Source organism: Bos indicus x Bos taurus, chromosome 21, assembly GCF_003369695.1.
Source record: "Bos indicus x Bos taurus breed Angus x Brahman F1 hybrid chromosome 21, Bos_hybrid_MaternalHap_v2.0, whole genome shotgun sequence".
Lineage (NCBI taxonomy): Eukaryota > Metazoa > Chordata > Mammalia > Artiodactyla > Bovidae > Bos > Bos indicus x Bos taurus.
Window position 1 is genome coordinate 446915 of NC_040096.1, and position 26984 is coordinate 473898.

Consider the following 26984-nt stretch of genomic DNA (forward strand, 5'->3'; position numbering starts at 1 on the left):
TGTAGCATAGTATGACTGTACTTAACGTTATTCAACTGTACACTTGGTTAAAATGGTGTATTTTAATATAATCTTCTGTCTGAATCTTTGCCACCCCATGTTAGGAGACTGACCAAAAACAGCTATATAATCTGTGGTTTGTCCAAACCCTTGGGACACATCTCTGTGGCATCTTTAATTATAGGCAACTATTTTATACAAAGAAAAGTGGAAGTGTTAGTTCCTCAGTCGTGTCCAACTCTTTGCAATCCAATGGACTGTAGCCCACCAGGTTCCTCCGTCCATGGACTTCTCCAGGCAAGAATACTGGAGTGGGTTGCCATTCCCTTCTCCAGGGGATCTTCCCGACCCAGGGATGGAACCCAGGTCTCCTGCATTGCAGCCAGATTCTTTACTGTTTGAGCCACCAGTGAAACAATCTGTTTTAAAGGTGCTCCCTAAATGATAATAAATACTGAGCTTAGACAGTCATAAATATAGTTTAATGTCAGAAGATGAGCTATGGGAATTGCATCATAAAAGGGATCTGAAATGACATTTTCAACTTCATTAATAAATACTAATGCAGTAATACTTTTTTTTTAAAAAAGTAAGGTTGATCCATAGACTGATTCTTATCAAGTCATTGTGTCTTGTGGAGCCAACACTGCCTCTACTGAGGGTGAGTGAAGCAGCTAAGAGCATTTATGAAAAGCAGTATGGACCTACTTCGGGTACTTCTAGATCCCTTGTACCTTCAGATCCTCTAGAGATGTGCTGCTCTCACATTTTTATGCAATTTACACATGGTCTTGTGAAAACTGTCAGGCATAGAACATATCTTGGTTCCTAGTGGGAGGTGGGGATGATGTAGAAATTATCATTGAATGTATCAACATGATCACATCTCAGAAATAGACCACTGAGTGAAAGAAGCGAACTACAAAGTATGTAAATTATGATAGCTCTTTAAAACAGTCACACTGTTTACAAGGCCAAACATGTATATATAATAAGCATAAAAAGTGGACAAGTAGGCAGCACACTAAATTTTATGACAGTGGATGCCTCTAGGCAGGCAGGGTGGGAAATGAGATCTGGGCAGCATGTAAAAGAGGCTTCAACTGTTAATCACACACATGAAGCAAAATGTTAACATTTTTTAAAATCTCTGCAGGGAGAAAAGCGTGTTTCTTAGGCAAGTATGTAAACTTTTCTTTATGGTTGAAATGTTTCCTTTAAAAATAATGTTGAGGGGCTTCCCTGGTGGTCCAGTAACTAAGATTCTACCCTCCCAATGCAGAGGACCTAGATTTAATCCCTGGTCTGGGAACTAGTGAAAGACAGGGAAGCCTGGAGTGCTACAGTTAATGGGGTTTCAGAGTCAAATACGACTTAACGACTGAAGAACAACTGGGAACTAGATCCCACAAACTGCAACTAAAGATCCAAGATCTTGTGTGCTGCAACTAAGATCCAGTGCAGCCAAATAAATATTTTTAAAAGGAATTTAAAAATTTTTAAATGAAAGTAATCTTAAATTTTCGAGGACATTGAACCAATGTGCTCACTGTGAACACAATGTGAATGGTGGTGTTCATTAGGGGATCAGCAGTCACACTGATGAAGGGCTGAACAAGGAGAGGTCCAGAGGATGCTAGTTGAGAGGATCAAGAAAGGGACCTTATTTTCAGGGATAAAAATATTCAGATCTAACAGGGATAAAGTGTCCGGCTCTCTTTAATCCCATCTTTCTTTCATTCAATGTTACAACCACCAATAGAAAGCCTTAAGGGCTTCCCTGGTAGCTCAGGAACTTCACCAAGACCCAACACTCTCCCAGGGAGTTGTTAAAACTGGTTTCTTTCTGGATGAACCCATTTTGAAACCATCCATGTTAACTGGTAATACATGGTAATTTAGTATCGAATCTACTTACCTCCCCCAGGCCTCCACCCCTGCAAAAGTCTTTTGTTTATTCATTTTACGAACAACCTGATCATAAAACATACAACCATACTTAAAACCACTGGGCTGGAATTCAGACAACGTTAAGTTATCATTTCAATTTGGCCACTTACTGATCCTTTGTCAACTCCAAAGAAAGCAGCAACCTCTATGAGCTTTACTTTTCATTTTCTTTTTAAATGGGAGATATACAAATGCTGCCTATTTCAAAACAATGAAACAATATAAACATAGGGTTTACATTTATTTACCTTGGAAGAGAATACATTTTTATGTATTTTAGAGAATGTGAGATAATGAGAAAAGTCTTCTTTTTTTAATTTGGTTAGCTGCTGCCCATAAGAACGGTTTTACACTTCCCAGATGTCCCTTCTGAAATGTTGTTTTTCTCCAGCATTAGTTTATAGTTCTATCCCAGTAGTTATTTCTACATTGCATTTTCAAATCCTCCTCATTAGATTTTTTTTAATTCTTTCATTCTCACTCTGCCTCTCAGTACATGGTAGATGCTTCATAAATTTCATTAATTATATTAGATCAGATGGTAAAATTTCCCAAAGTTGGAGTTATCCTTATTCAGGCACGCCATCTGCTGGTTACCTGGTGTATCTGTTAGTCGGCCTGAATTCTTTAATCCAATAAATTACAATTCATGTTGAAGCATTGCTGAGTTTGTGTGTTGAGCAATTTTCCCACGTTCTTTCACTTCCTGTGTGCAGGTGCTATTGTTTCATTGAACCTCTCCAGAATTGTTTTTCCTGCAACCTTCTTTTACCTGTTGGCCACTCTAAAAACCCGGAGAAATGGAGTTTACGTTTCAGAACCCTGGAGTGACCAGAACGATATAACTGGGCATGCTCAGTAGGTTGGCCTGATTTGGAACATACTTACGGCTTGAATGGGCGCATTTAATGCTGTTTGTTTCAGGATTGGCTGCATATTCGTCCTAACATTCTACTGAGAGATGGCAGCCTTTCCCACCCTCTGGGCCCTCCCACTTTTCCATTTTGTCCGTGTGCCCAATTTTGGAGCCAGCCCTCTAGGATCTCCCGGCCAATCAAGAGACCACACATTGTTGCCTAAGAGACCCCGGATGCCAGTGAAAAGATTTACAGGTAGTGATTGGCCTACTGGAAGGGGTGGGGGCTAGACGGAGTCACAGAAACAGCTATGGCAACACCAGCACTAGAGGCTTGAGGAGAAAGACTTGAAGAGAAAGACTTAAAGAGGTGAGAGCAGTGATCACTGCATGAAAAAGATGGAGACTTTTAAGAGCTCTTCTCTCAGGTCCTCCTGGGCTTCTCACGAGCCTTGGCAGTGACCCCGGGAATTACATTCTGCTCTGTATTAGCAGTTAAATGACCAGGTGCATCATATATATGAAATTAACAACCAACAAATAATTACTTCTATGCTTATCAAAGCATTAGGTGTTTGCATTGTTTTATAGTTTATCTTTGTTTCCACCTAGTTGAATATAAGATGAATTCATATTTAAATCTAACCATACCCTATTTCCTGATCATTTCCTGGTAATCTCTATTTCCTTCTCTGATGATACTGCAGCGTACAATGGGTGAGCTGTGTGTTAGTGGAGAAACTCAACCGTGTTCTGCTCTGTAAACACCAAATAAAAACCCGATTATCCTGAGTCTAACCCCAGTGCTCGGTTCCTAATGTTGAGTTGTACCTTCTTTGCCACTAGCTTTAATCCTTAAACCACTCACCTCCACTGTTGTGTTCATTCATTCCGCTGATTGAGACAAGGTTTTATTGAGCACCTACTGTGTACTACTGAGTTTAGGATTCAGGTGAGCACATTCAGAAAACCACATTAGCAGAGAAGCACCGGTTTTGTACCACATTCTCTGGTCTGAAGTTCAGTGTGTCTGTACAGATAGAGCATAAAGGGAGAGGAAGGAGGATGAACCAAAAAGGTAAATTCATGGTGTACCTAGATTAGCATGCTAAGGATTCTGTAGCCATTATCGAGTCTCTGAAGGTTTTTGAGCTGAAAAATGACTAACAAACCTTTTAAAAAATACTTCCCTGAATAGAGTAGTGGTTAGCCAAAGTTAGGGAGTAGGGAAGTGTGGAGTTATTGATCAAATGGTACAAACCTTCAGTTATAAAAGGAATAAGTTCTGGAGACCTTATATACAGCATGGTGACTATGTGGTGATGGTGGTGGTAGTTTAGTTGCTAAGTTGTGTCCCACTCTTGCAACGCCATGGACTGTAGCCCACCAGGTTCGTCTGTCCATGGAATTCTCCAGGCAAGAATACTGGAGTGGGTTGCCATTTACTTCTTCAGGGGATCTTCCTGCCCAGGGATCATGGTGACTATAGTTAATAATAATATATTATATACTTGAAATTTGCTAGAAGAGTAGATCTCAAGGGTAATCACACACACAGAAGTGCACAAATGCACACACATGCACACATGCACACACACACAGTAACTATGGGAGGTGATGGGTATGTTACATAGTTTGATTGTGGTAAGCATCCCACAATGTGTACATATACTAAAACATCACCTTAAATATATACATTTTTGTTTAAAAAAACCCTCTTGTAATAGACTGTAATCTCCATTATAGTCAAGACTTGTCTTTATACCTGTAATACAGACCTAATAAGTCTTTAGTGAAGTTGTGCATTGGTGACAGTGTGAAGAATGGCTTTGAAGATGGGATTGGAGGTGTGTTACCACTGGAACTTTACCAGAGGACCTATCCTTGCCTTTAAGCATGACACTAGAAGCACACACTGGGGGTAAGGGCCATAAGCCCTTTTTCTTCCCCTTTATCCGAAGAAAAATTAAAGGGGAACATGCAAGGACAGCCATTAAGGGGGAAAGAGGTCATGAAAAAACAACAGCAAGGTTTGTATGTAGAAGGAGGGAAGGCAACTTGCTTTGTCTTGTAATTTTTTTGTATGTTGTATGAAAGCGTCTGAGTGGTCTATACTGTGAACCAGTGTGGGCATGCAGATATGCACACTGCCCATCTTCTAGAGTGGACAGAGGAAAAAGCTGTAAAAGGATAATGACAAAAACCAGGGCAGGATACCTCCATTTGCCTGTTTCAGGAAGACTGTTACCAGGCCCATCTCATGAAAACCAAACTTTATTCAAGTTGATTTGAAAAAAAAAAAGCCTAATTGAAATAATTTCTAGCTCTGAAGAACCAGGAAGGGAAAAAAAAAAAAATGCAAAACCTTAGGGAGGACCTGGAAAAGCTACTTTGTCCTAATCAGAAATCATGCTTAGAATCAGTCAGGTTTTTTTTCTACTCAAACTGGGAAAAGAGTTTCTGAGCTTACAACAGAAGTTTTTAACCTGGTATAAGCAAAATGTAATGTTAATATGCATTTTTCTAGGGAGAAGATTCATAGTATTCATCATATCCTCAAAGAGTTTTATAGCCCTGAAAAAAATAAAATAAAAGATTGAAAACAATTGGTTTAAGGAATCCCCTGGCTGTCCAGAGTTTGGGACTCTGTACATTCATTGCTGAGGGCCGGGGTCAATCCCTGGTTGGGGACTAAGATTCTGCAAGCTAAGTGGCTTGGCCTAAACAGATAAATAAAAATTAAAACTCACAACACACACAACTTCAATCAGTTTAAATAGAAGAAACATCAAACATGAATAAATAGCAATAAAAAAGGAAATATGTGATTTTTAACTGAGCAGATCTAGACTCAGTGACCATGCTTTATATATTTGCCTGCTCATGTGTATTTTTGTAGCAGCCAATTAATAATACTGTAATGAAATCATTTCTTACACCTTTGCAACTTAGCTGTTAGGAGCTAAGAATGTGAGGGCTCATCTGAACCTCCTTAATTTCCCCTTATTCCAGTGGAATGGTATCAGCAGGCAAGTGCAGGAAGATATTATCTATGGTTTAAAACCCTGAGGTTTTAAAACTATTGGCTTTCTCTTCAGCTCTAATTTAAACCTGAGAGGGAATATTACATGTCAAGTGAGAGTCACAAAATTTCAGATCTAGCATTTGGGGGAATCCTCTGTAAGTCAAAAACTAACGTTTTTTTAATTTAAAAAAAATATTTATTTTTATTTATTTGTCTGTGCCAGGTCTTAGTTGTGGCATGTGGATCAAAATATTGTCTGGGTGAATTCCCTGGTGGTCCAGGGGACCTGGGTTCTATCCCTGGTCAGGGAACTACATCCCACATGCCCTAACAAAGACCTGGCTCAGCCAGATAAATAAATAAAAATAAATATTTTTTTAAATTGTCTTATATTTGTTGCTATAATTTTTGGAGCCTTGGGTCAGGCAGGCAAATCCTGTGCAGTCCCCAACTCAGCATCACTGCTTTGGATATGAAACATACCTTCAGAGAGGAAGAAGGCACAAACAAACAGAAACACTGAGGATATATACTGAAAATGCCATCCATCTGCTTTAAATATTTTTTACCTTAAAATATTTTGTTGTGCCCCTTTCAAGGACAGGCTTTGAAGACCTCTGGAAATAACAGGAAGTTCTAAGAAAGTCTGTGGTGATGCTATCTATTTTATTTTTTTAACTTTTTATTTTGTGTTGGAGTGTAACCAATTAACAGTGTTGTGGTAGTTTTACATGAACAATGAAGGGTCTCACCCATACATATACATGTATCCATTCTCCCCCAGCCAGGCTGCCATTGACCACAGTTCCTTGTGCTATACTGTGGTCCCTGTTGGTTATCCATTTTAAATATAGCAGTGTGTACCTGTCCAAGTCAATCCTAAAGGAAATCAGTCCTGAATATTCATTGGAAGGACTGATGCTGAAGCTGAAGCTCCAATTCTTTGGCCACTTGATGCGAAGAGCCCACACATTAGAAAAGACCCTGATGCTGGGAAAGATTGAAGGCAGGAGGAGAAGGGGATGCCAGAGGACGAGATGGTTGGATGGCATAACTGACTCAATGGACATGAGTTTGAGTAACCTCCAGGAGATGGGAAAGGACAGGGAAGCCTGGTGTGCTGCAGTCCATGGGGTTAGTCGGACACGACTGAGTGACTACTTGCAAAAAGTTTCAAAGCTAGTAAGTTTTAGAGCCAGGATCAAAACTGTGTAATGTAAAAAGTTTTGGTTGCAAACAACAGAAATAGATTATAGCTAATGTGTGCATGCTGTGTGCTTAGTTGCTCAGTTGTTTCCAACTCTTTGTCACCCGCCAGGCTCCTCTGTCTATGGGGATTCTCCAGCCAAGAATACTGGAGTGGGTTGCCATGCCCTCCTCCAGGGAATCTTCCCAACCCAGGGATCAAATCCAGGTCTCCCACATTGCAGGCAGATTCCTTAACATCTGAGCCACCGGGGATGCCCCTACAAGAAGGGTCTTCTAGCTAATGTAGGTGAAATTTATTGAAGGCTATCAGGTGGCTCACAAAATGGATAAGAAAGGACATGTGTGCATGCTAAGTTGCTTCAGTCATTTCTGATTCTTTGTGACCCTGTGGACCATAGCCCACCAGGGTCCTCTGTCCAAGGGATTCTCCAGGCAAGAATACTTGAGTGGACTGCCATGGCCTCCTCCAGGGGATCTTCCTGACCCAGGGATCAAACCTGCATTTCTTATGTCTCCAGCATTGGCAGGCAGATTCCTTACCACTAGCACCACCTAGGAAGCCCCTCCAAGAAGAGTCTAAGAACAGCTTAACAGTCTACTCAGAGCATCTACGGTACTTTGAATGATCACCTTGGCTGTAAAGCAAGGATAAGCCAGCATCAGTTACCTGGCCTAGCTTAATCTCATGACTGGGAAAGGGGAGGCCACCTTGATTAACCAACCCAGCAGACCCTAAACACTGAGGGAAAAGTAATCCCTTATGGAAATTAGAGTGCTTTAATCCAATGAAGGCAGACATAGGGACTTCCCTGGCTGTCCAATGGTTAGAATTGGATCATAAAGAAGGTTGAGCGTTGAAGAATCGATGCTTTTTAATTGTGGTACTGGAGAAGACCTTTGAGACTCCCTTGGACAGCAATGAGATCAAATGAGTCAATCCTAAAGGAAATCAACCCTGAATATTCATTGGGAGGACTGATGCTGCAGCTGAAGCTCCAAAACTTTGGCCACCTGATGCAAAGATCCGACTCCTTGGAAAAGACCCTGATGCTGGGAAAGATTGAAGGCAGGAGGAGAAGGGAGGCAAGAGAGTATGAGATGGTTGGATGGCATCACCAACTCAATGGACATGAGTCTGAGCAAACTGGGAGATAGTGAAGGACAGGGAAGCCTGGTGTACTTCAGTCCATGGAGTTGCAAAGAGTTGGACACAACTTAGTGACTGAACAACAGCAGTCATGGTTAAGACTCAACATTTCCAATACAAGGGATGTGAGTTCCATCTCCGGTGGGAGGACTGAGATCCCACATGCCGTGAGGCCACAAAAATGAAGGCAGACATATACAGTACTGGGTGTACTGTATATTTTCCCCAGTGTATTTTTCTCAATAAACCCAAATCTGTCCATATATAAATTCTTGGCCTTGTCCATTGTACTATTCTACTTCTTAAATATGGGAGCAAGCTAGAGCCCTTGTTAGCTAGATGTCAGAAAGTTAACAGAGGAAAGAGGTCACAAGGGACAAAATGGAGTAGTTCAGATTGCACGGTGATTTTATAAATACTTCTTTCTGACCAATATGGTATGTTCTTCGCTAAGAGTGATTCTGATTTTTTCCCCTTGGTCCAGTGAAAATCAAACAGAGTTAAACAGACCTGGATCTGGTTCTGTGTTTCACCACCTACTGTCTGTATAACTCTGGGCAAAGCATGGAACTTCAGTGAGCCTCATTTTCTTCATCTGTAAAATAAGCTAAAACCCACCACCTTACCATATTGTTATGGGTTTTAATTGAGCAAATCTGTTAAGTGCCTGACATATAAAATACTCCCAGTAAATGTTATTCTCCCTCTAGTCCATGTCCCAGTGTACTAAAAAAGATTTATGGTATTAGTATTTTTAGTATTCTGAAGATTGTGTGATTCATTTCTTCTGCAGGTGTAGTTTTTCTTACAGAAGAATATCCAGTTATTTCATGATGGCATTTTCACCTCCAAAAAACAGAAATGGCCCCAAAATGCAGACAAAGATGAGTACCTGGACACCCCTAAACCATCAGCTTTTGAATGACCGGTTGAGTAATGAGAACTACTGTATTAGTTGAAATCATGCTTTAAAGGAAAAAAAAAAAAGCATTAAAATTTTGGTAATCAAACCATGAACAGGAATTGCTTAGGATTGTATAGTGGATAAAAAAAAAAAAATGAAGGATTTCTTCAAAAATTTTAATTGAAAAAAACTGAAATAAATTTAGAACAACAATAAAGAAAACTTTAATTGAGCCCCAGTTACATGGCCAGAGTTGGCAAGAGATACAGAGTTTCTGCTTAGAAAGAAAGATCTTAGGGACTTCCCTGGTGGTCCAGTGGCTAAGACTCTTTGCTCCCAGGGCTGGGGCCCAGGTTCTATCACTGGCCAGGAAATTCAGTCCCACATACTGCAACTAAAGACCTTGTGTGCTGCAACTAAGACCCAGCACAGCCAAATAAATTAATAAATATTTTTTAAAAGATTTAGGAGATGAGAAGGAGGAGTGTCTACCAGCTCCCCTTCACCTCCATATCCAACTGGTTTTCAGGTTCTGTGAGTCTTCTTCCGAGGTCTCTTCATCCAGACCCCTCTTCTCCTTTGACTTGTGCACATCCAGCTCCATGTTCTCAGTTCACACACTCAGCCCCCTTTGCCTGGCACATTGCAGTAACCCCTCAGCTGGTTTCACTGTCTCTAATCCATCCTCTATTCTGGTCCCAGAATGATCTTTCTAAAATACCAAACTAATCCTATGAAGCAAAAGCGATAACAGACTGCTCCAAAGGATAAATTCCACCCTACCTACTGTGCATAGCACTGAGGACCCTTCATGTGTGTTAGTCACTGAGTCATGTCCGAGTCTTGGAGACCCCATGGACTATAGCCGGCCAGGCTCCTCTGTCTGTGGGATTCTCCAGGCAAGAATACTGGAGTAGGTTGCCATGACCGCCTCCAAGGGATCTTCATGACCCACGGATTGAACCCAATGTCCTTTGTATCACCTGCATTAGAAGGTGAGTTTTCTTTTTTTTAATTTATTTGGTTGCAATTTTTGTTGAAGCATGTGAACCCTTAGTTGAAGCATGTGGGATCTAGTTCCCTGACCAGAAATCAAACCCAGGCCCCCTGCATTGGGAGCATGGAGTCTTAGCCCCTGGACCACCAGAGAAGTCCCAGCAGGTGAGTTCTTTAACACTGGCTCCACCTGGGAAGCCTGAATAGCTTTTGTCAAATTTTATGAGAATTTCTAGGGAATTCCCTGGTGGCCCAGTGGCTCAGAGTCTGTGCTCCCAATGCAGGGGGCTGGGTTCCATCTGTGTTCAGGAAACTAGATCCCACATGCTGCAAGAGTTTGCATGCTGCAGCTAAAGAACCCACATGGCACAACTAAGACCCAGTGCAGTCAAATAAATAAAAATGTTTAAAAATTTCATGATTATTTCTAGATGAGCAATGATAAGAGAAATAACAATTTCTATTAGAAATGATATTTATTTTGTTGTTCAGAACTCCCATTTTATCACCACCCCCATTTTTATTTTGGTTTAGTTAGGTTCTAGTTTGGAGTAAAAGTATTTTCAAAAATCTTAGCCTGCCATATGTAAAATAGATAGGCAATGGGAATTTGCTGCGTGGCTCAGGAAACTCACACAGGGGAACTGTATCAACCTAGAGGGGTGGGGTGGGGAGGGAGAGGGGAGGGAGGTTCAAAAGGGAGGGGATATATGCATACCTATGGTTGATTCATGTTGAGGTTTGACAGAAAACAACAAAATTCTGTCAAGCAAAATCCTTCAATAAAAAAATAATTAAAATTAAAAAACTGTCAAATCACTATGTTGTACACCTGAAACTAACATTATATTATATGTCAATTATAATTCAGTAAAAATTAAATATAATAAAAATTAAAAAAATCTTGGCCCGTGTATATACCCATATGTATGTGAATGAATGTGTCAGTACTTAGACACTCACGTGGAATTTGCATATGTATACAGCAAACTGTTAATAGTGTGTGCACATGTGCTCAGTCTTGTCCGACTCTTGGCAACTCCACAGACTGTAGCCCACCAGGCTCCTCTGTCCATGGAATTTTCCAGGCAAGAATATTAGAGTGGGTTGCCATGCCCTCCTCCAGGGAATCTTCCCATCCCAGGAATTAAACCCACGTCTCTTTATGTCTCCTGCATTGGCAGGTGGGTTCTTTACTGGTTGAGCCATCAGAGAAGCCCAACTATCAATAGTGATTTCCCCTAAAAAGTTGGACGACATGGAAGAGTGGGAGGGAAGTCTGTTGGAAGAGAGAGTTTTTGTTTTTTACCGTATATAGTGCAATGATATTTAACAATTTAAAAAACAAATATAAGTAAAAGCAAGCAAAGAACAGTAATGCTGAGAATTGAAAAACACAGGTTCCAGATCAGCTATACTAAATAATCTCCTGCTTGACTTCAGCGAGTCTCTTATGCCTCTAATCTTTACTACCTGCCTTTGGAAATTGAGTGGCTTGGATCAGATGACCTCAAAGGCCCCTTCCAGGTCTAACATTCTGAGACTGTGAAAAGGGTTAAAAATAGATACCTAAGTTTACAGCTGGGCAGACTGTGTCCATAAGATAACTTCAGGGGCATTTCTACACTTCTATAACAGGGCATTTGCCAATGATCAGCGTAATTTTGAGGTCCTCTTTTTTTGTTTTGGCCACACTGCACAGCATATGGGATTTTAGTTTGCTGGCCAGGGATAGAACTCAGGCATCCTGCATTGCAAGCATGGAGTCTTAAACACTGTACCACTAGGGAAGTCCCTGGTTTTTGTTTTAATTTTGCCTTTTTTCTATTCTGTAGTAAAATGAAAAATATGAAACTGTTTCAGTCTAAAATAAACCTCATAGGAGTTTAACTTCACAAGAGGCTTTAAGCAGAGAGATTGAATTCAAATGTAGATGCAAAAATTATAGCATCCTCAGATTACAAGATAATTCAGACCTTGTGAAAACGTTGAGAGGAGGAATGTTTTATAAGTATGTATTTCTTTGCTGTCTAGTGTAGGGTTTTTTTTTTTTTTTTTTCCATTTAGTGTTTTAATTGAAAGTGATCAACATTTCTTTTTTTTTTTTTTTTTAATATGGCTCACACATGTAGTACAGTACACATGTAGTTAAAAGGGTGTTCTGAGAAAAAGCACCTAACCGCTATCCATCGGTCATAATTTAGGAGCCCCAAATGTCTTATGCCTCCATGGTAATGATGTCACATGGTGAAATATGCAACCACAGTGTCAACAGACTAAAATAACAACCATGGGATTTTAACTTAACAGCAGGCTCTGAGTAAATTGTGATGTAAACAAACTGCAACATTCTGCAAGGAAAGACGATTCTCTCTAATGTTTTCCACTTGAAGTGATACTGTTTCTGGGCTCTTTTTTTATTTTAATTGAAGTATGGCTGATTTACAATGTTGTGTTAGTTTCAAGTGTACAGCAAAGGGATTCAGTTATACATATCTATTCTTTTTCAGATTCTTTCCCTTATGGGTGATTACACAATATTGAGTCGTGTATGTAGCATAAGTAGGTCCTTGTTGGTTATTTATTTTATATATAACAGTTTGTATATGTTAATCCCAAACTCCCAATTTATCCTTCCAACCCTCTTCCAACTTTTTAAGATCAAAAATCTGATTGCAAATCCTTGGAATAAAGACTTGCTCCCAACCAGAGACTATAATATTCTGAGTCTGCCTGAGGGCCTGACAGTTAGATAATTTGTTCCAAATTATACTTCTTGTCAAGGGTAGAGTCAGAGTCAGATCTGAGTTTGTCTAGTGTTTATCTTTCTGCCCATCATGCCTATCAGTTCCTACCTGACTCTAATCGCCTTTTGGTGAAGAACTGGATTTGCCTGGACTCTGCTTAGACTTGGTCATTGGCCCTCTGAAGACCCTATCTCCTATCCTCTTTATTTGATTTTATTATCAATGACTGACTTTATTTATTTATTTATTTAAATATTAATTTTATTTATTTGTTTGACTACACTGGGTCTTCATTACGGCATGCAGGATCTCTAGATGCAGCGTGTGGAATCTTTTTAGTTGCAGCAAGTGGAATCTAGTTCCCTGACCAGAGATGGAACTTGGGCCCCTACATAGGGAGTTTTGAGTCTTAGCCACTAGACCACCAGGGAAGTCCCCCTGCCACTTTCTTGCTGACTCTCCACACCCCTTCAAGTCAGTGCCCCTTTCTTTCTGATGCCTTCTGTTGTCATTGGACACCACGATAGTCCTCCCAACCTCCTTTTGAAAGGAGGTTGTCATCCTGGGACCTAATTGTTTTTTTTTTTTTTCCCACTCTTAGGTCAAACCATGGGCAGCAATTCATTGAGAATGTAGGGCTTGAGGTCAGAATAGGGAAGATCAAGTTTGGGAGTCAGAATAGAAAGACCATGGTTCTAGCAGGGTTTCCTAGGTGTTAGTGATAAAGAATCTGCCAGTCAATGCAGGACATGCAAGAGACGTGGGTTTGATCCCTGGGTCAGGGAGATTCCCCTAGAGTGGGAAATGGCAACCCAGTCCAGTATTCTTGCCTGGGAAATCCCATGGACAGAGGAGCCTGGCAGGCTACAGTCCATGGGGTCTCCAAGACTTGGACATGACTAAGCACGCTTGCACCACATGGCTTTTTAGTGAGGAAACAAGTATATTATTCAGCTGAACATACAGTCTGGAACCAATGATTTTTCTTTAAAATCTATAAAGGTAATTCTTTGGGCCTCTGCTTATCCTCTCTAAAACACAAAAAGTGAACAAAAAGATCCTAAGATTCCTTTTAGCCCTAAAATTCTATGACATCTGAATCTCTTGTTGTTGTTCAGTCAGCAGGTGTTTTGTTGAGAGCTTCCCCTGGAACCTGTGGATCATATAAGGGAAAGTAGTTGTAATCTACCTGGGAAGAGAAAATGAACAGAATCACCTGGCGGGCAATAGCGAATCCTAGAAAGGCCAGGTGGAGCATGGGCTGCAAGTGGAGGAGGAGTTGGGAAGAGTGAGACCAGTGGGTGCCAGAAAATTGCTGGTGCCCGAGAGTTAGGAGGGGAATTAGATGCTTGATAGGACTTTGTTAGACACCAGAGAAGGGTTCAGGAAATGTGTGAATCCTGATTTTTCTCTCTTTTTTTTTGTTATTCTTTATTTTTTCTTGGCTGCACTGAGTCTTTGTTGGTGCAAGAGGGCTTTCTCTAGTTGCAGTGAGCAGGGGCTAGACTCTCTAGCTGCAGTACATGGACTCTAGGCTGTGCAGGATCAATAGTTGTGGATCACTGGCTTAGCTGCCCTGAGGCATGTGGAATCTTCCCTGACCAGGAATGGAACTTGTATGTCCTGTATTGGCAGCCATATTCTTAACCCCTGGACCACCATGAAAGCCCTGAATTCTGATTTTTCAGTCTTCTAAAAAATTCTATAGGTTGTTTTATTTTATTTTATAGGCTCTCTTCTATTTTCTTTTTCTTTGTTTGCTTGTTTTGACCACTGCATTGGCCTGTGGGACCTTAATTGCCCAACCAGGGATTGAACCCTTGCTTTCTGCAGCGGAAACACAGAGTCTTAACCACTGGACCACCAGGGAAATTCCCTCTACTATTGTCATCTAGAAATTCTGAGATCATCTTTCACTGTTATTTGAGGGTCCTAGTAGCCCAGGGGGCAGTTAATTAGGAGGGAGGAGAAAATGGTATTCTTTTTCTTCTTCTCTAAAGTATAAAAAGTGTCTACCTCTGATATATGATATTCCCTGGTTAGTAGCAAAGATGGCATTTTACAGGCCTTGAGGTTGTTGTTGAATCAATTATTTCAGTCTCCATTTTGCCTGCCCTTTGAAAGCAGAATTTAAGAGTCTAAAAAAAGAAAGGAAAACAGATCTGTTGGAAGTATGAAATCAGCTCCTCATCCTCCTCCACAAAAGGGAAGAAATAGCCCTGAGCTAGTTTCTAAATAGGAATGTTCTGACAGTGCGAGAGAATTTAGGAAGTGCCAGGAGGAAGGGAAAACATGGAGCCCAATTTTGAAAGCCGACAGCACGCAGGGTGGGTGCCAGAGAGACAGTCACACCTGTTACCTGCTGTCTCTTGCTTCCTGGCTCCAGCTTGCCCTCCTCTGCCAAACCTTCTCACTCGAGTTGTCTGTCCCTTCCTCACCCATTCAGATAGATACACAAATGACTGAAGCTCAGGAGGACACCTCTCCACTAATATGTAAATACACTCACATATTAGCGATACATCCAAAAGATATTCATTGTCACAAGCATATTCATTCCTTCCAGCAAGCTTGAGCACCTGTAATATGCCACGTACAGCACCCTGTGGTGAAGAAGTCAAGGTGAATAAGACATAATTTCTGTCCTCAATGGTATATAACAACAAACCTATACAGATAAACACTGAGCTATAAGCCCAGAGGTGCACATATGCAAACATATATGTAATGTACACCCACTGGTATGTGAACTCATGAAATAAAAAAACAGAGCTACTCACTCATAAATTTCACAAGTTCTAATGCTAGTCATGCTGAAATATTTGGAGGGAGGTTGTCCATTTTCCTATTTTTCCTTTGTCAGTTTTGTCATCGCCTTTCATATTCCAAAAATGATTTCACTTTATAGTTCCCTTCTTTTCTTATTTTTTGCCTTTAAAAAATTATTTATTTTCTAAGATAAATTGTCTCACATGGAGAAACTGAGAAAAAGGAAAGTTTGCTCAAGTTATAAATAAAGTTACCCTTTCAGGTACAAAATCTGTCTCTTTATACTCGGTTGATAAAATGGAAAAGACTGGCAATATTTAGTGATTGATCCTTTAATGATGTCTTTTTAAAAATTTATTTATTTTATTTTTGACTGTGCTGGGTTTTCACTGCTATGCACGGGCTTTCTTTAGTTTTGGCAAGCAGAGGCCACTCTCTGGCTGCAGTGAGCAGGCTTCTCATTATGGTGGCTTCTCTTGTTGGGGAGCAGGGCTCTAGGGCATGCAGGCTTCAGTTCTTGTAGCACTTGTGCTCAGTTGCACCTAGGCATGTGGAATCTTTTGGAACCAAGGATTGAGCCAATGTCCCCTGCATTGGCAGGCAGATATTTAACCACTGGACCATCAGGGAAGTCCTAATGATGTCTTTTTAATGGGTATTTTGAACCACAAAATATGAAATCATTCCATCTTTTTTTTTAAATTGTAGGTATTTGAAGAAAGAAGAGCTCTGCTTGGAAAATGGGTAACTATTTAAAGTATACTTGATTCTAAGTCAGAAAGAGAAAGACAAACACCATATGAATATCACTTATATGTGGAATCTAAACTGTGGCACCAATGAACCTACCCTCAAAACAGAAACAGACTCACAGACATAGAGATCAGACTTGTGGTTGCCGAGTTGGAGGAGAGAAGGGAGCAGGACAGACCGGGAGTTTGGGGTTGGTAGATGCAAGCTATTACATTTAGAATGGCTAAGCAACAAGGTCCTACTGTATAGCACAGGGAACTATATCTAGTATCCTGGAATAAACCATAATGAAAAAGAACATTAACAAAGGAATGTATATAAATCTATATATCCATATCTAAGTTACTTTCACACTTCCTCAAAGGATACACAGTCTCGATGACCATTGTCCATGATCAAAGTACAGTAAGTCCACTCTGTATGAATGAGTTCTGTTCCAAAAATGAATTCATAGGTCCAATTTGATAGTAAATCCAACACAGTCAGCCTTGGTACCCAACTAACACAACTGGCTACACCCCGCTGTTTGTAAGCTTGCTTCCAGACATCCTGGGCTTGAAATTATAAAACTTCTCTACTGTACTGAAAAGTACACAAAAGCACAGCCACCTGTAGTGGATGGACACACATGACCGTGCACACCAGACGCATGAACTAATGTGATTGAACATGCGAACACACATTTGCATTTTTGAAAGTTCGAAACTCAAATGTTTTTCTCTATCCATTTCTGGCTAATGTGTATTACTCATCAAATTCCTCTACAGTCTCATTGAGAGTCTCTTCCACCCAAGAGAACTGGAAACATGGTCATACAAAAATGTGTACGCTAATGTCCACAGTGGCATTATTCATAATTGTCAAAAATGTAAACACCCAAACGTCCATTTGGTGAGAAATGGATAAACAAAATGGGGTCTAGCCAAACAATGGAATAGTATTCATCCTTAAAATGAAAGGCAGTTCTATTTCAAGCTACTCATGAATGAACTTTGAAGACATTGTGCTACGTGAAATAAACCAGACACAAAAGGACCAATATTGTTTGACTCCACTTTTATGAAGTTCTTAAAATAGGCAAATTCACAGAGAAAGAAAGTAAAATAGAGGTTACGAAGAAATAGGGATGTTATTTAACGGGTAGAGTTTCAGCTTGAGTTTTAAAAACAGTTCTGCAGATGGATGGTGGGGATGTTGCACAACAGTGTGAGTGTGTATCATGTCACTGAACTGTACATTTAAAAATGGTTAAATTTTAAAAAGCATGGGCAAGAAAAAAGAATGAAGTACTAATATATGCTACAACATAAACTTTGAACATAGTACGCTGAGTGAAAGAAACCAGACACCGAAGCCATCTAGTATATGATTCCATTTATATGAAATAGTCAAAATAGACAAATCCATACAGACAGAAAATATATGAGTGGTTTCTAGGGGCCAGGGAGCAGAGGAGGAGTGACTGACTGTAATGGGTATGGAATTTATTTTGGGAGGTAATGAAAATGTTCTGAAATTAGACAGTAGTGCTGGCTTTACAGCCCTGTGAATACATGAAAATGCTGGGTGGTGTGGTGTATGAATTGTACCTTAATTTAAAAAAACAAATCAGGATCCCTTTTAAAAAATTATACTTTGATTTCTTTAACTCTAGATGTATATAATGAACTTGAAATAGTCCATCTTTAAAGCATACAGTCAAAGCCTTCTTTCCTTTTAACAGAGCATCTTTGCCCCAGAATATAGCAGTAGACAGAATATCCTACCCTGTGAGTTACTGAGATCCATTTTCCCGTATGTCTTAGTCTATTCCAGGTGCTATAACAGAACACTGGTGGGGGCGGGGGCTTATAAACAGCAGATAATTTATTTCTCATAGTTCTAGAGGCTGGAAAGTCCAAGATCAAGGTGCTAGCAGACTCGGTGTCTGCTGGGAACCTGCTTTCTGGCTCAGAGACTCTCCATGTGTCTTCACATGACAAAAGAGCTAACAGGTCATTCTGTAGTCTCTTTAATAAAGGACATTAAACCCATTCATGAGGGCTTCCCTGGTGGTTCAGTGGTAAAGAATCTGCCTGCCAATCAGGAAACTATGGTTTGCTCTCTGGGTCAGGAAGATCCCCTGAGTAAGAAGTGGCAACCCACTCCAGTATTCTTGCCTGGGAAATCCCATCAACAGAGAAGCCTGGCAGGCTACAATCCATGGGGTGGCAAAGAGTCAGATACAACTGAGAGACTGAGCATGGATGCTCGCAATCCCGTATGTGAATGCTCTCCTTCATGACCTAATCCTCTCAAAGGCCCCACCTACCTCCCTGGGTCATTACCACAGGGTTAGGGTTTCAATTTCAGAATTGGGGGTGACATAAACATTCAATCCATCATAAAGCTCTGTATCTTACTGTTCTTGTTTGTCTGATTTAGTCACCACTTCTTTTCTGTGCTGGTCTATAAGCTCCAGTCTAAAGATATTTACTAACCTAAAGAAGGAAAAAAAAGTCATGTACACCATGTTTCTGGAAGACTTTACATATCCTCTGGAGAAAGAAATGGCAACCCATTCCAGTATTCTTGCCTGGAAAACCCCATGGACAGAGGAGCCTGGCAGGTTACAGTCGTGGGGTCGCAAAGAGTTGGACATGACTGATCGACTTCACATTACTTTTACTTTTACAAGAAAAGGGACAATATTGATTTCCTTCAGGAAAGGAAAACTGTCTAAAGGGTGGAAGAGACTCTTTTTTTAAATTTTATTTTATTTTTAAACTTTACATAATTGTATTAGTTTTGCCAAATATGAAAATGAATCCGCCACAGGTATACATGCGTTCCCCATCCTGAACCCTTCTCCCTCCTCCCTCCCCACACCATCCCTCTGGGTCGTCCCAGTGCACTAGCCCCAAGCATCCAGTATCGTGCATCGAACCTGGACTGGCAACTCATTTCTTACATGATATTTTACATGTTTCAATGCCATTCTCACAAATCTTCCCACCCTCTCCCTCTCCCACAGAGTCCATAAGACTGTTCTATACATCAGTGTCTCTTTTGCTGTCTCGTATACCGGGTTATTGTTACCATCTTTCTAAATTCCATATATATGTGTTAGTATACTGTATTGGTGTTTTTCCTTCTGGTTTACTTCACTCTGTATAATAGGCTCCAGTTTCATCCACCTCATTAGAACTGATTCAAATGTATTCTTTTTAATGGCTGAGTAATACTCCATTGTATATATGTACCATAGCTTTCTTATCCATTCATCTGCTGATGGACATCTAGGTTGCTTCCATGTCCTGGCTATTATAAACAGTGCTGCGATGAACATTGGGGTACATGTGTCTCTTTCCCTTCTGGTTTCCTCAGTGTGTATGCCCAGACAGTATGGTACTGGCACAAAGACAGAAATATAGATCAATGGAACAAAATAGAAAGCCTAGAGATAAATCCACGCACATATGGACACCTTATCTTTGACAAAGGAGGCAAGAATATACAATGGATTAAAGACAATCTCTTTAACAAGTGGTGCTGGGAAATCTGGTCAACCACTTGTAAAAGAATGAAACTAGAACACTTTCTAACACCATACACAAAAATAAACTCAAAATGGATTAAAGATCTAAACGTAAGACCAGAAACTATAAAACTCCTAGAGGAGAACATAGGCAAAACACTCTCTGGAAGAGACTCTTATCTGGAGAGCCTTTTGTGTCTTTTGAATTTTTAATCATGTGAATCTTTTTAATCATGTGAAGGTAATATCTGTTCAAAATAATAACAAAATTTTATAAAATAAATTCACTGAAAATGGCAAAATTAGAAATACCCGAAATTTAAAATCTAGCTAAGTTTTTCTCATATTGTATTTGTGTTTTTAAACTAACTTTGTTACCAACAACTTAAAAAAGAGACTTATAAAAAAAGCAAATAGATAAAATAAAAAGGGACATATTTAAAATGACTATATTTGAATTTTCATTCTACTTACTATGAATGTAAATCCCTAAATTAATATAACCAGGGCTAATGTTCAGGCAGAATTCATTGGTATGGCTGAGCAGCCTCTGCCTATTTTGATTGGTTGATAGCATTGCCAGTTGTTAAACATTTTTAATATCACCCTGGATAAAATTCAAGGTCTTCAAACTTTTAAAAAGATCTTGTTAATTCTTTTATTTTACCATAACTAATAGAAGCATATATTTCAAAGGTCACTGATATTTGCAAAGATCACTAATTATCTCTCTACTCCAATCAGCCAAACTATAGGGTCAGGCATGGTTTTACCATGCTCCTTGTACATTGCTTGATGCTATCAGGCATTTAATAAATATTTTCTAAATGAATAAATGGTACTCACTGGTTTTTCTCTTTTGCCCAACAGCAAACTTATTCCATAAATTCACTAGATTATATGGTAATCTTTACACCTCCATGAAAGCCACAGGAATTAAGTTTGAAGGGGATATTTCCAGTTTATTTTTATTCAATTTTCTCTCTCCAGTTTAGGTTTAGGCTTTATTTGTCTGTGTGTTTTATGAACAACATAACAGATTGATAGCATAAGGAGTGCATTTTCAATTAAAAAAAAAAAAAAGAACGGAGAGAAGTAAGTAAGCATACAGGGTTTTTTTTGTTTGTTTTTTTTTTTTTAATTTTCCTTTATTTATGGCTGTGCTGAGTCTTCCTCGCTGCACAGGCTTTTTTATAGTTGTGGTGTGCAAGATTCTCATTGCCAGGGCGTCTCTTGTTGCAGGGACTGGGCCCTAGAGCCTTCTCGTTTAAGTTGTGGTGCATGGGATCAACACAGGCTCAGTAGTTGTGGCACACGGGCTTAGTTGCTCCGCTGCATGTAGGATCTTCCCAGATCAGGGATCAAACCCATGTTACCTGCGTTGGCAGGTAGATTCTTTACCACTGAGCCACCAGGGAAGCCCAAGGATACTGATTTTTAAACTTAGCATTACTTGGGATTTTCATTGTAGGAGTCAAGTATTGGCTTTAAAGCTCAATCCCATATTAGAAGTAAAGTCACTTTTAAAAACAATCTGGATAGTAAGGGGCAAGGTGTAATGTGAAACCTATTCAATGATAGACATTCCAAAAAGTATTTTATATTTAGCCATGTGTGCATGCTCAGTCATGTCTGACTCTTTTGTGACCCCATGAACTATAGCCCACCAAGTTTCTCTGTCCATGGGATTTTTCAAGCAAGAATATTGGAGTGGGTTGCCATTTCCTTCTCCAGGGGATCTTCCCAACCCAGGGATCAAACCCAGGTCTCCTGCATTGCAGACAGATTCTTTACCAGTGACGCCCAGGATAATATAACCAAAAAGCAAAAAATAAAAATAAAAATAACAGCCTCTTCCTTCATCTTGACCTCACTGCCTGAGAACGTTCCTTTCCTTGTCATTTGGTTGCGATGAGTGGCACTGATGCCCTAGCAATGGTCCTCGCATCTTGAAAGTGCGGCAAGAATCCTTGTAACAACTACTCTGAAAATGGGATTTTCACAATCCTATTGTCAAGAAATCCTGAAAGGCATTAAAAGTAACTATAAAATATAATTGTGATATGATATAAGATAGTATTGTTGCTGTTTAGTAACTAAGTCGTGTCTGAGTCTTTTGCGACCCCATGGACTGTAAACCCACCAGGCTCCTCTGTCCATGTGATTTCCCAAGCAAGAATACTGGAGCCAGTTGCCATTTCCTTCTTCAAGGGATCTTCCTGACCCAGGGATTGACCCCTTGTCTCCTGCTTGGCAGACGTATTCTTTTCCACTGAGTCACCAGTGATGGTCATATAAGATAGTATAGCATAAAATAATGTAGCACAATGTCGTATACTAATTATATGATGTTAATATTAAAAAGGAACTAACTGTAAAATGAAGTATCATACATGGTACTAGGATAAGAAAACGGTCTTAGCTGCTCCCCTACCTCACACATTAGATCCCTGGCTGTGATGGTATGGCTCTTTTTTCTTAAAGAGCTGAAGCAAGAGATGTGGAACAGATATATATATATACTACTATATATATATATATAATAGATTTGAAAAAACAAACAAACAGGAACCTACTGTATAGCACAAGGAACTATATCCAGTATCTTATTATAACCTACAGTGGAAAAGAATCTAAAACAGAATATGTGTGTGTGTGTGTGTGTGTACATATATAAATCACTATGCTAGATACCTAAAACACTGTAAAATAACAATGCTTCAATTTAGAGATTTTTTTAAAAAAAGAGAAAGATACTGGGCAATTACCAAATTCATGCACAGTTAATTCTTCCATGGATTATCTACTTTTTGGATTATTCCCAGCACCTTTCAAATTCCAAGGGGATTTCCCCCAGCTGTTAAGCATTCTTCTCAGTCATCTATCCACCTGTAACTGGTAGAAGTTCAAGGAATGCAAATTCATTTTCTATTAGACTAAATAAACACAATTAGAAAGGAGAAACCCCCAAGGCAAAGAACACCTATCAAAGCCAAATATAAATTATCTTTGACTGTTATAATCAGGGAAATAAATGAGAAACCAATGTAATTATCTTTTTAATCTCTAGAGGGACAGGTTTGAATATTTTCTTTTATAGATTTCTTCAGTGCTTTATAATCCTAATGTTCTTTTATGTTCATTCTAAATCACTGTTCTTCAATCTGAGCCTGTTTTCCTCTGGGCATCCCTGACAATAATTGAGCTGACCTCAATCCTTGCAAATGTGCTTCCTGTCCTTGTTAATGTACAAACATGGTAACTTTATGCTTTGTAATTTAATTATTGTGTATCTAATGATTTACCCTTCATGCTTATTATTTTTAATATCACTATGATATTTTCTAACAGGGGTCCCCAACCTCTGGGCCACAGACCCACTGGTACCTCTCATCAGATCAGCAGTGGCATCACATTAGAAATAAAGTGCACAATAAATGTAATGCTGTAGTTTTTCCAGGAGTCATGTATGGATGCGAGAGTTGAACCAGAAAGAAGGCTGAGCGATGAAGAATTGATGCTTTTGAACTGTGGTGTTGGAGAAGACTCTTGAGCATCCCTTGAACTGCAAGGAGATCAAACCAGTCAATCCCAAAGGAAGTCAGTCCTGATTATTCATTGGAAGGACTGATGCTGAAGCTGAAACTCCATACTTGGGCCACCGGATGTGAAGAGCCGACTCATTAGAAAAGACTGATGCTGGGAAAGATTAAAGGCAGGAGGAGAAGGGGACGACAGAGGACCAGAGGGTAGGAAAACATCACTGACCCAATGGAGGTGAGTGTGAGCCAGGTCCAGCAGATGGCGAAGGACAGGGAAGTCTGGCATGCTGCAGCCCATGGAGTTGCAGAGTCGGACATGACTGAGCGACTGAACTACAACAAAATGTAATGCGCTTGAATCACCCCGAAGCCATCCCTCCCTGCCTGTTCCCCCCGTCCGTGGAAAAATTCTCTTCTATGAAACTGGTCCCTGGTGCCAAAAAGTTTGGGCACCACTGTTTATAATATTAGCTACCATGAGTACAATAAGTCATACACTCTTTTAGGAATTTTATACATATTTTCATTTCTTTAATCTTCCCAGTAACTCTAAGTTTAGGTATAATTATTCAATCAATGTATAAAGGAAGAAATTAAGAGATTCTTAGTGAGACTCTGAATGGCCTCACTCCCAAAGCCCCCATGCATCCTTAATGCTGTATTTTCTCTTATCATGTTGATGAGCTGATTCACTATTGTGAGGCATTTGGGGTTATTTCTGATTTACTGTAGTGATAATTATATCCCATAAACATTTCTTCCCTCATCATCCTGGGTCCCCACATAGCTCAGTTTCTACAGAGTAGCACGTAGCACTGCCCAAAGTAATTTTAAAGGTGAATACCAATTTCCATGTTGTCTCTCAAAGAAGAATCACAGGGGATTCAATTCAGAACTCATAACACTACTTACCAGACCCGCTTTCTTCATTCCCCAGTCCTCTCACACTGTATAACTGCTGGAAGGACAGTTAAAGTCTGAACCACCACAAACTGCCTACATACCAAAACCCTGCAGCCCTCCTGTCTCCATATGCCCCCCACTGGCTCCTTTTTTTAGAGATCACCGAAGCATGGTGGGCTGGTCCTTCCCCTGGCCCTCACCACTCTGGTCTGGCTTCTCTATCATTCTAATAACCCATCCCCAAAGGAAATAAGTCTCGTATTATGTTAGTTAGAAATATGGACTGTGCAGAAACAGGCGGAGAGGAAATCTGGGAACATTCATACATGAATACATTTTATTCACTTATGTGTAAGTTAAGGTTTCTGATTTTTTTTTTTTTCCATTTGAGAGTCCCCCCTCCCCCTTGAATGATAGTGTCCAAAGTGAGATTGATGAGCACTGAAAAGATCTGGTAACAGTGAATAGTTTTTGTTTTATTTAAAAATCTTTGGTTTGGCTGCACTGGGTCTTTGTTGCAGCACACAGGCTTTCTCTAGTTGTGGCATGTGGGATCTTAGTTCCCCGAGCAGGTTATCAACCCTAGTCCCTTGCATTGGAAGGCAGATTCTTTTTATTTATTTGTTTATGGCTGAGCTGCGTCTTCGTTGCTGTGTGTGGGCTTTCTCTAGTTGTTGTGAGCATGGGACCACTCCTCCCTACTTAAAGGATGCAGTCTTCCTACTGCAGTGGCTTCTCTGGTTGCAGAGCACAGGCTCTAGGGTGCTTGGGCTTCAGTCACTATGGCGTGTGGGCTCAGCAGTTGTGGCTTTCAGACTTACTTGCCTTGCAGCATGTCGACTCATCCCAGACCAGGGATGGAACCCATGTCCACTGCACTGGCAGATTCTTAACCACTGGACTTCCAGGGAAGTCCCACAGTGAATGGTTTTAATCAGGAAGTACTCCAACTACTTTAAAAAAATAGATCCTATGATTACAAAGAAGTTGACCTGTCATAAAGCTTAAAATACATTTTTACTTTATATGCCTTTTTTATTTTATTATTTTTTTAAGGGCTTCCCTGGTGGCTCAGATGGTAAAAGCATCTGCCCGCAATGCGGTAGACCTGGGTTCGATTCCTGGGTCGGGAAGATCCCCTGGAGAAGGAAATGGCAATCCACTCCAGCACTCTTGCCTGGAAAATCCCATGGATGGAGGAGCCTGATAGGCTACAGTCCATGGGGTCACAAAGAGTTGGACACGACTTCACTTTCACTTTCCTGCCTTTTTAGGTGGTCAATATATTTTATGATTAAAACTAAAGTATAAAATTCTGATTACTTTATAATAACTAGCAAATATCTATTGGTGAAATGCAATAGCGTATAAAATACAAGTAGCCCCAAACTTTCCTGTTTTCTCTTCTCTAATGGTCTAAAGAAGAAAAACAGAGATTAAGACTCTGATAACAGCTCCTTCTGCTGCTGGCTGTTGCCATAAGAACCTTTCTTTTGGTTTTGGCCAGCTCTCACACTCTCATCTTTGATCAGTCACTAATCTCGGGACTGGTTTGGGGTCATCACTGGGGAAAATTTTGAAGTAACCAAAGCGTTTGTTTGGTATGCCCCAGATTGCTTTGGCATGTACTTCCTGTCTCTGGCACTCTTTTTTTTTTTTTCCAGGTCCTCCTATAAACTTTTCCTTTCCAATCATATCAATCATTTACATATTAGTAGGACTTTAACTCGGAGAAGGCAATGGCACCCCACTCCAGTACTCTTGCCTGGAAAATCCCATGGGCTGAGGAGCCTGGTAGTCTGCAGTCCATGGGGTCGCTAAGAGTCAGACACAACTGAGCGACTTCACTTTCTTTTTTCACCTTCATGCATTGGAGAAGGAACTGGCAACCCACTCCAGTGTTCTTGCCTGGAGAATCCAAGGGACAGGGGAGTCTGGTGGGCTGCCATCTATGGGGTCGCACAGAGTCGGACACGACTGAATCGACTTAGCAGCAGCAGCAGCAGGACTTTAACTGGAGCTTCCCAGGTGGTGCTAGTGGTAAAGAATCCACCTGCCAATGCAGGAGACCCAAAAGACACAAGTTCGATCCCTGGGTCGGGAAGATCCCTTGGAATAGGAAATGGCACCTTATCCCAGTATTCTTGCCTGGAAAATTCCATGGACAGAGGAGCCTAGTGGGCTCAGCAAAGAGTCAGACAAGAGTGAGTGACTGAGAACACACACACACAGGACTTTAACCCTATATACTCCCCCTTCTCAGAGATATTTGCTTGTATTGCCTTATCTCTAATTGTGAACGCAAAGGTTTGTTTCTGGTCCTGGAGTTTTAATCACTAATGAGCTGATGTAAACTGTGGGGGAAGACTGACTGCCCAGGTGTCTTCTCTTAAGGTTGTACAGACAGTCCGTGGCTTAAGATGCTTTGGCTTAGCAACTTTTTGGCTTTACAGTGATGCAAAAGTGATAGACGTTCAGTGGACACCATATTTAAAATTTTGTATTTGGGTTTTTTTGGGAAGGGTGGCTAGCCATGTGCAGTAGGATACTTATTTATGGTTCTGGGCAGCCAGTGAGCCACAGCTCCCAGTCAGCCACTCGGTCACAAGAGTACAGGCCAAATACACTTAAAACCATCAGTACCCAGACAGCCATTCTGGTTTCAC

The 26984-nt window shown here is 40.3% G+C and overlaps 1 long non-coding RNA gene across 1 annotated transcript; it reads left to right on the forward strand.

Annotated features, from left to right (window-relative positions):
• The first annotated feature begins 3040 nt into the window (after positions 1-3040).
• On the forward strand, positions 3041-23360 carry LOC113879540. The gene is made up of 3 exons (XR_003507372.1): positions 3041-3176; positions 16312-16347; positions 23225-23360. It is a non-coding gene; the product is annotated as an uncharacterized LOC113879540 (long non-coding RNA).
• Positions 23361-26984: the final 3624 nt, after the last annotated feature.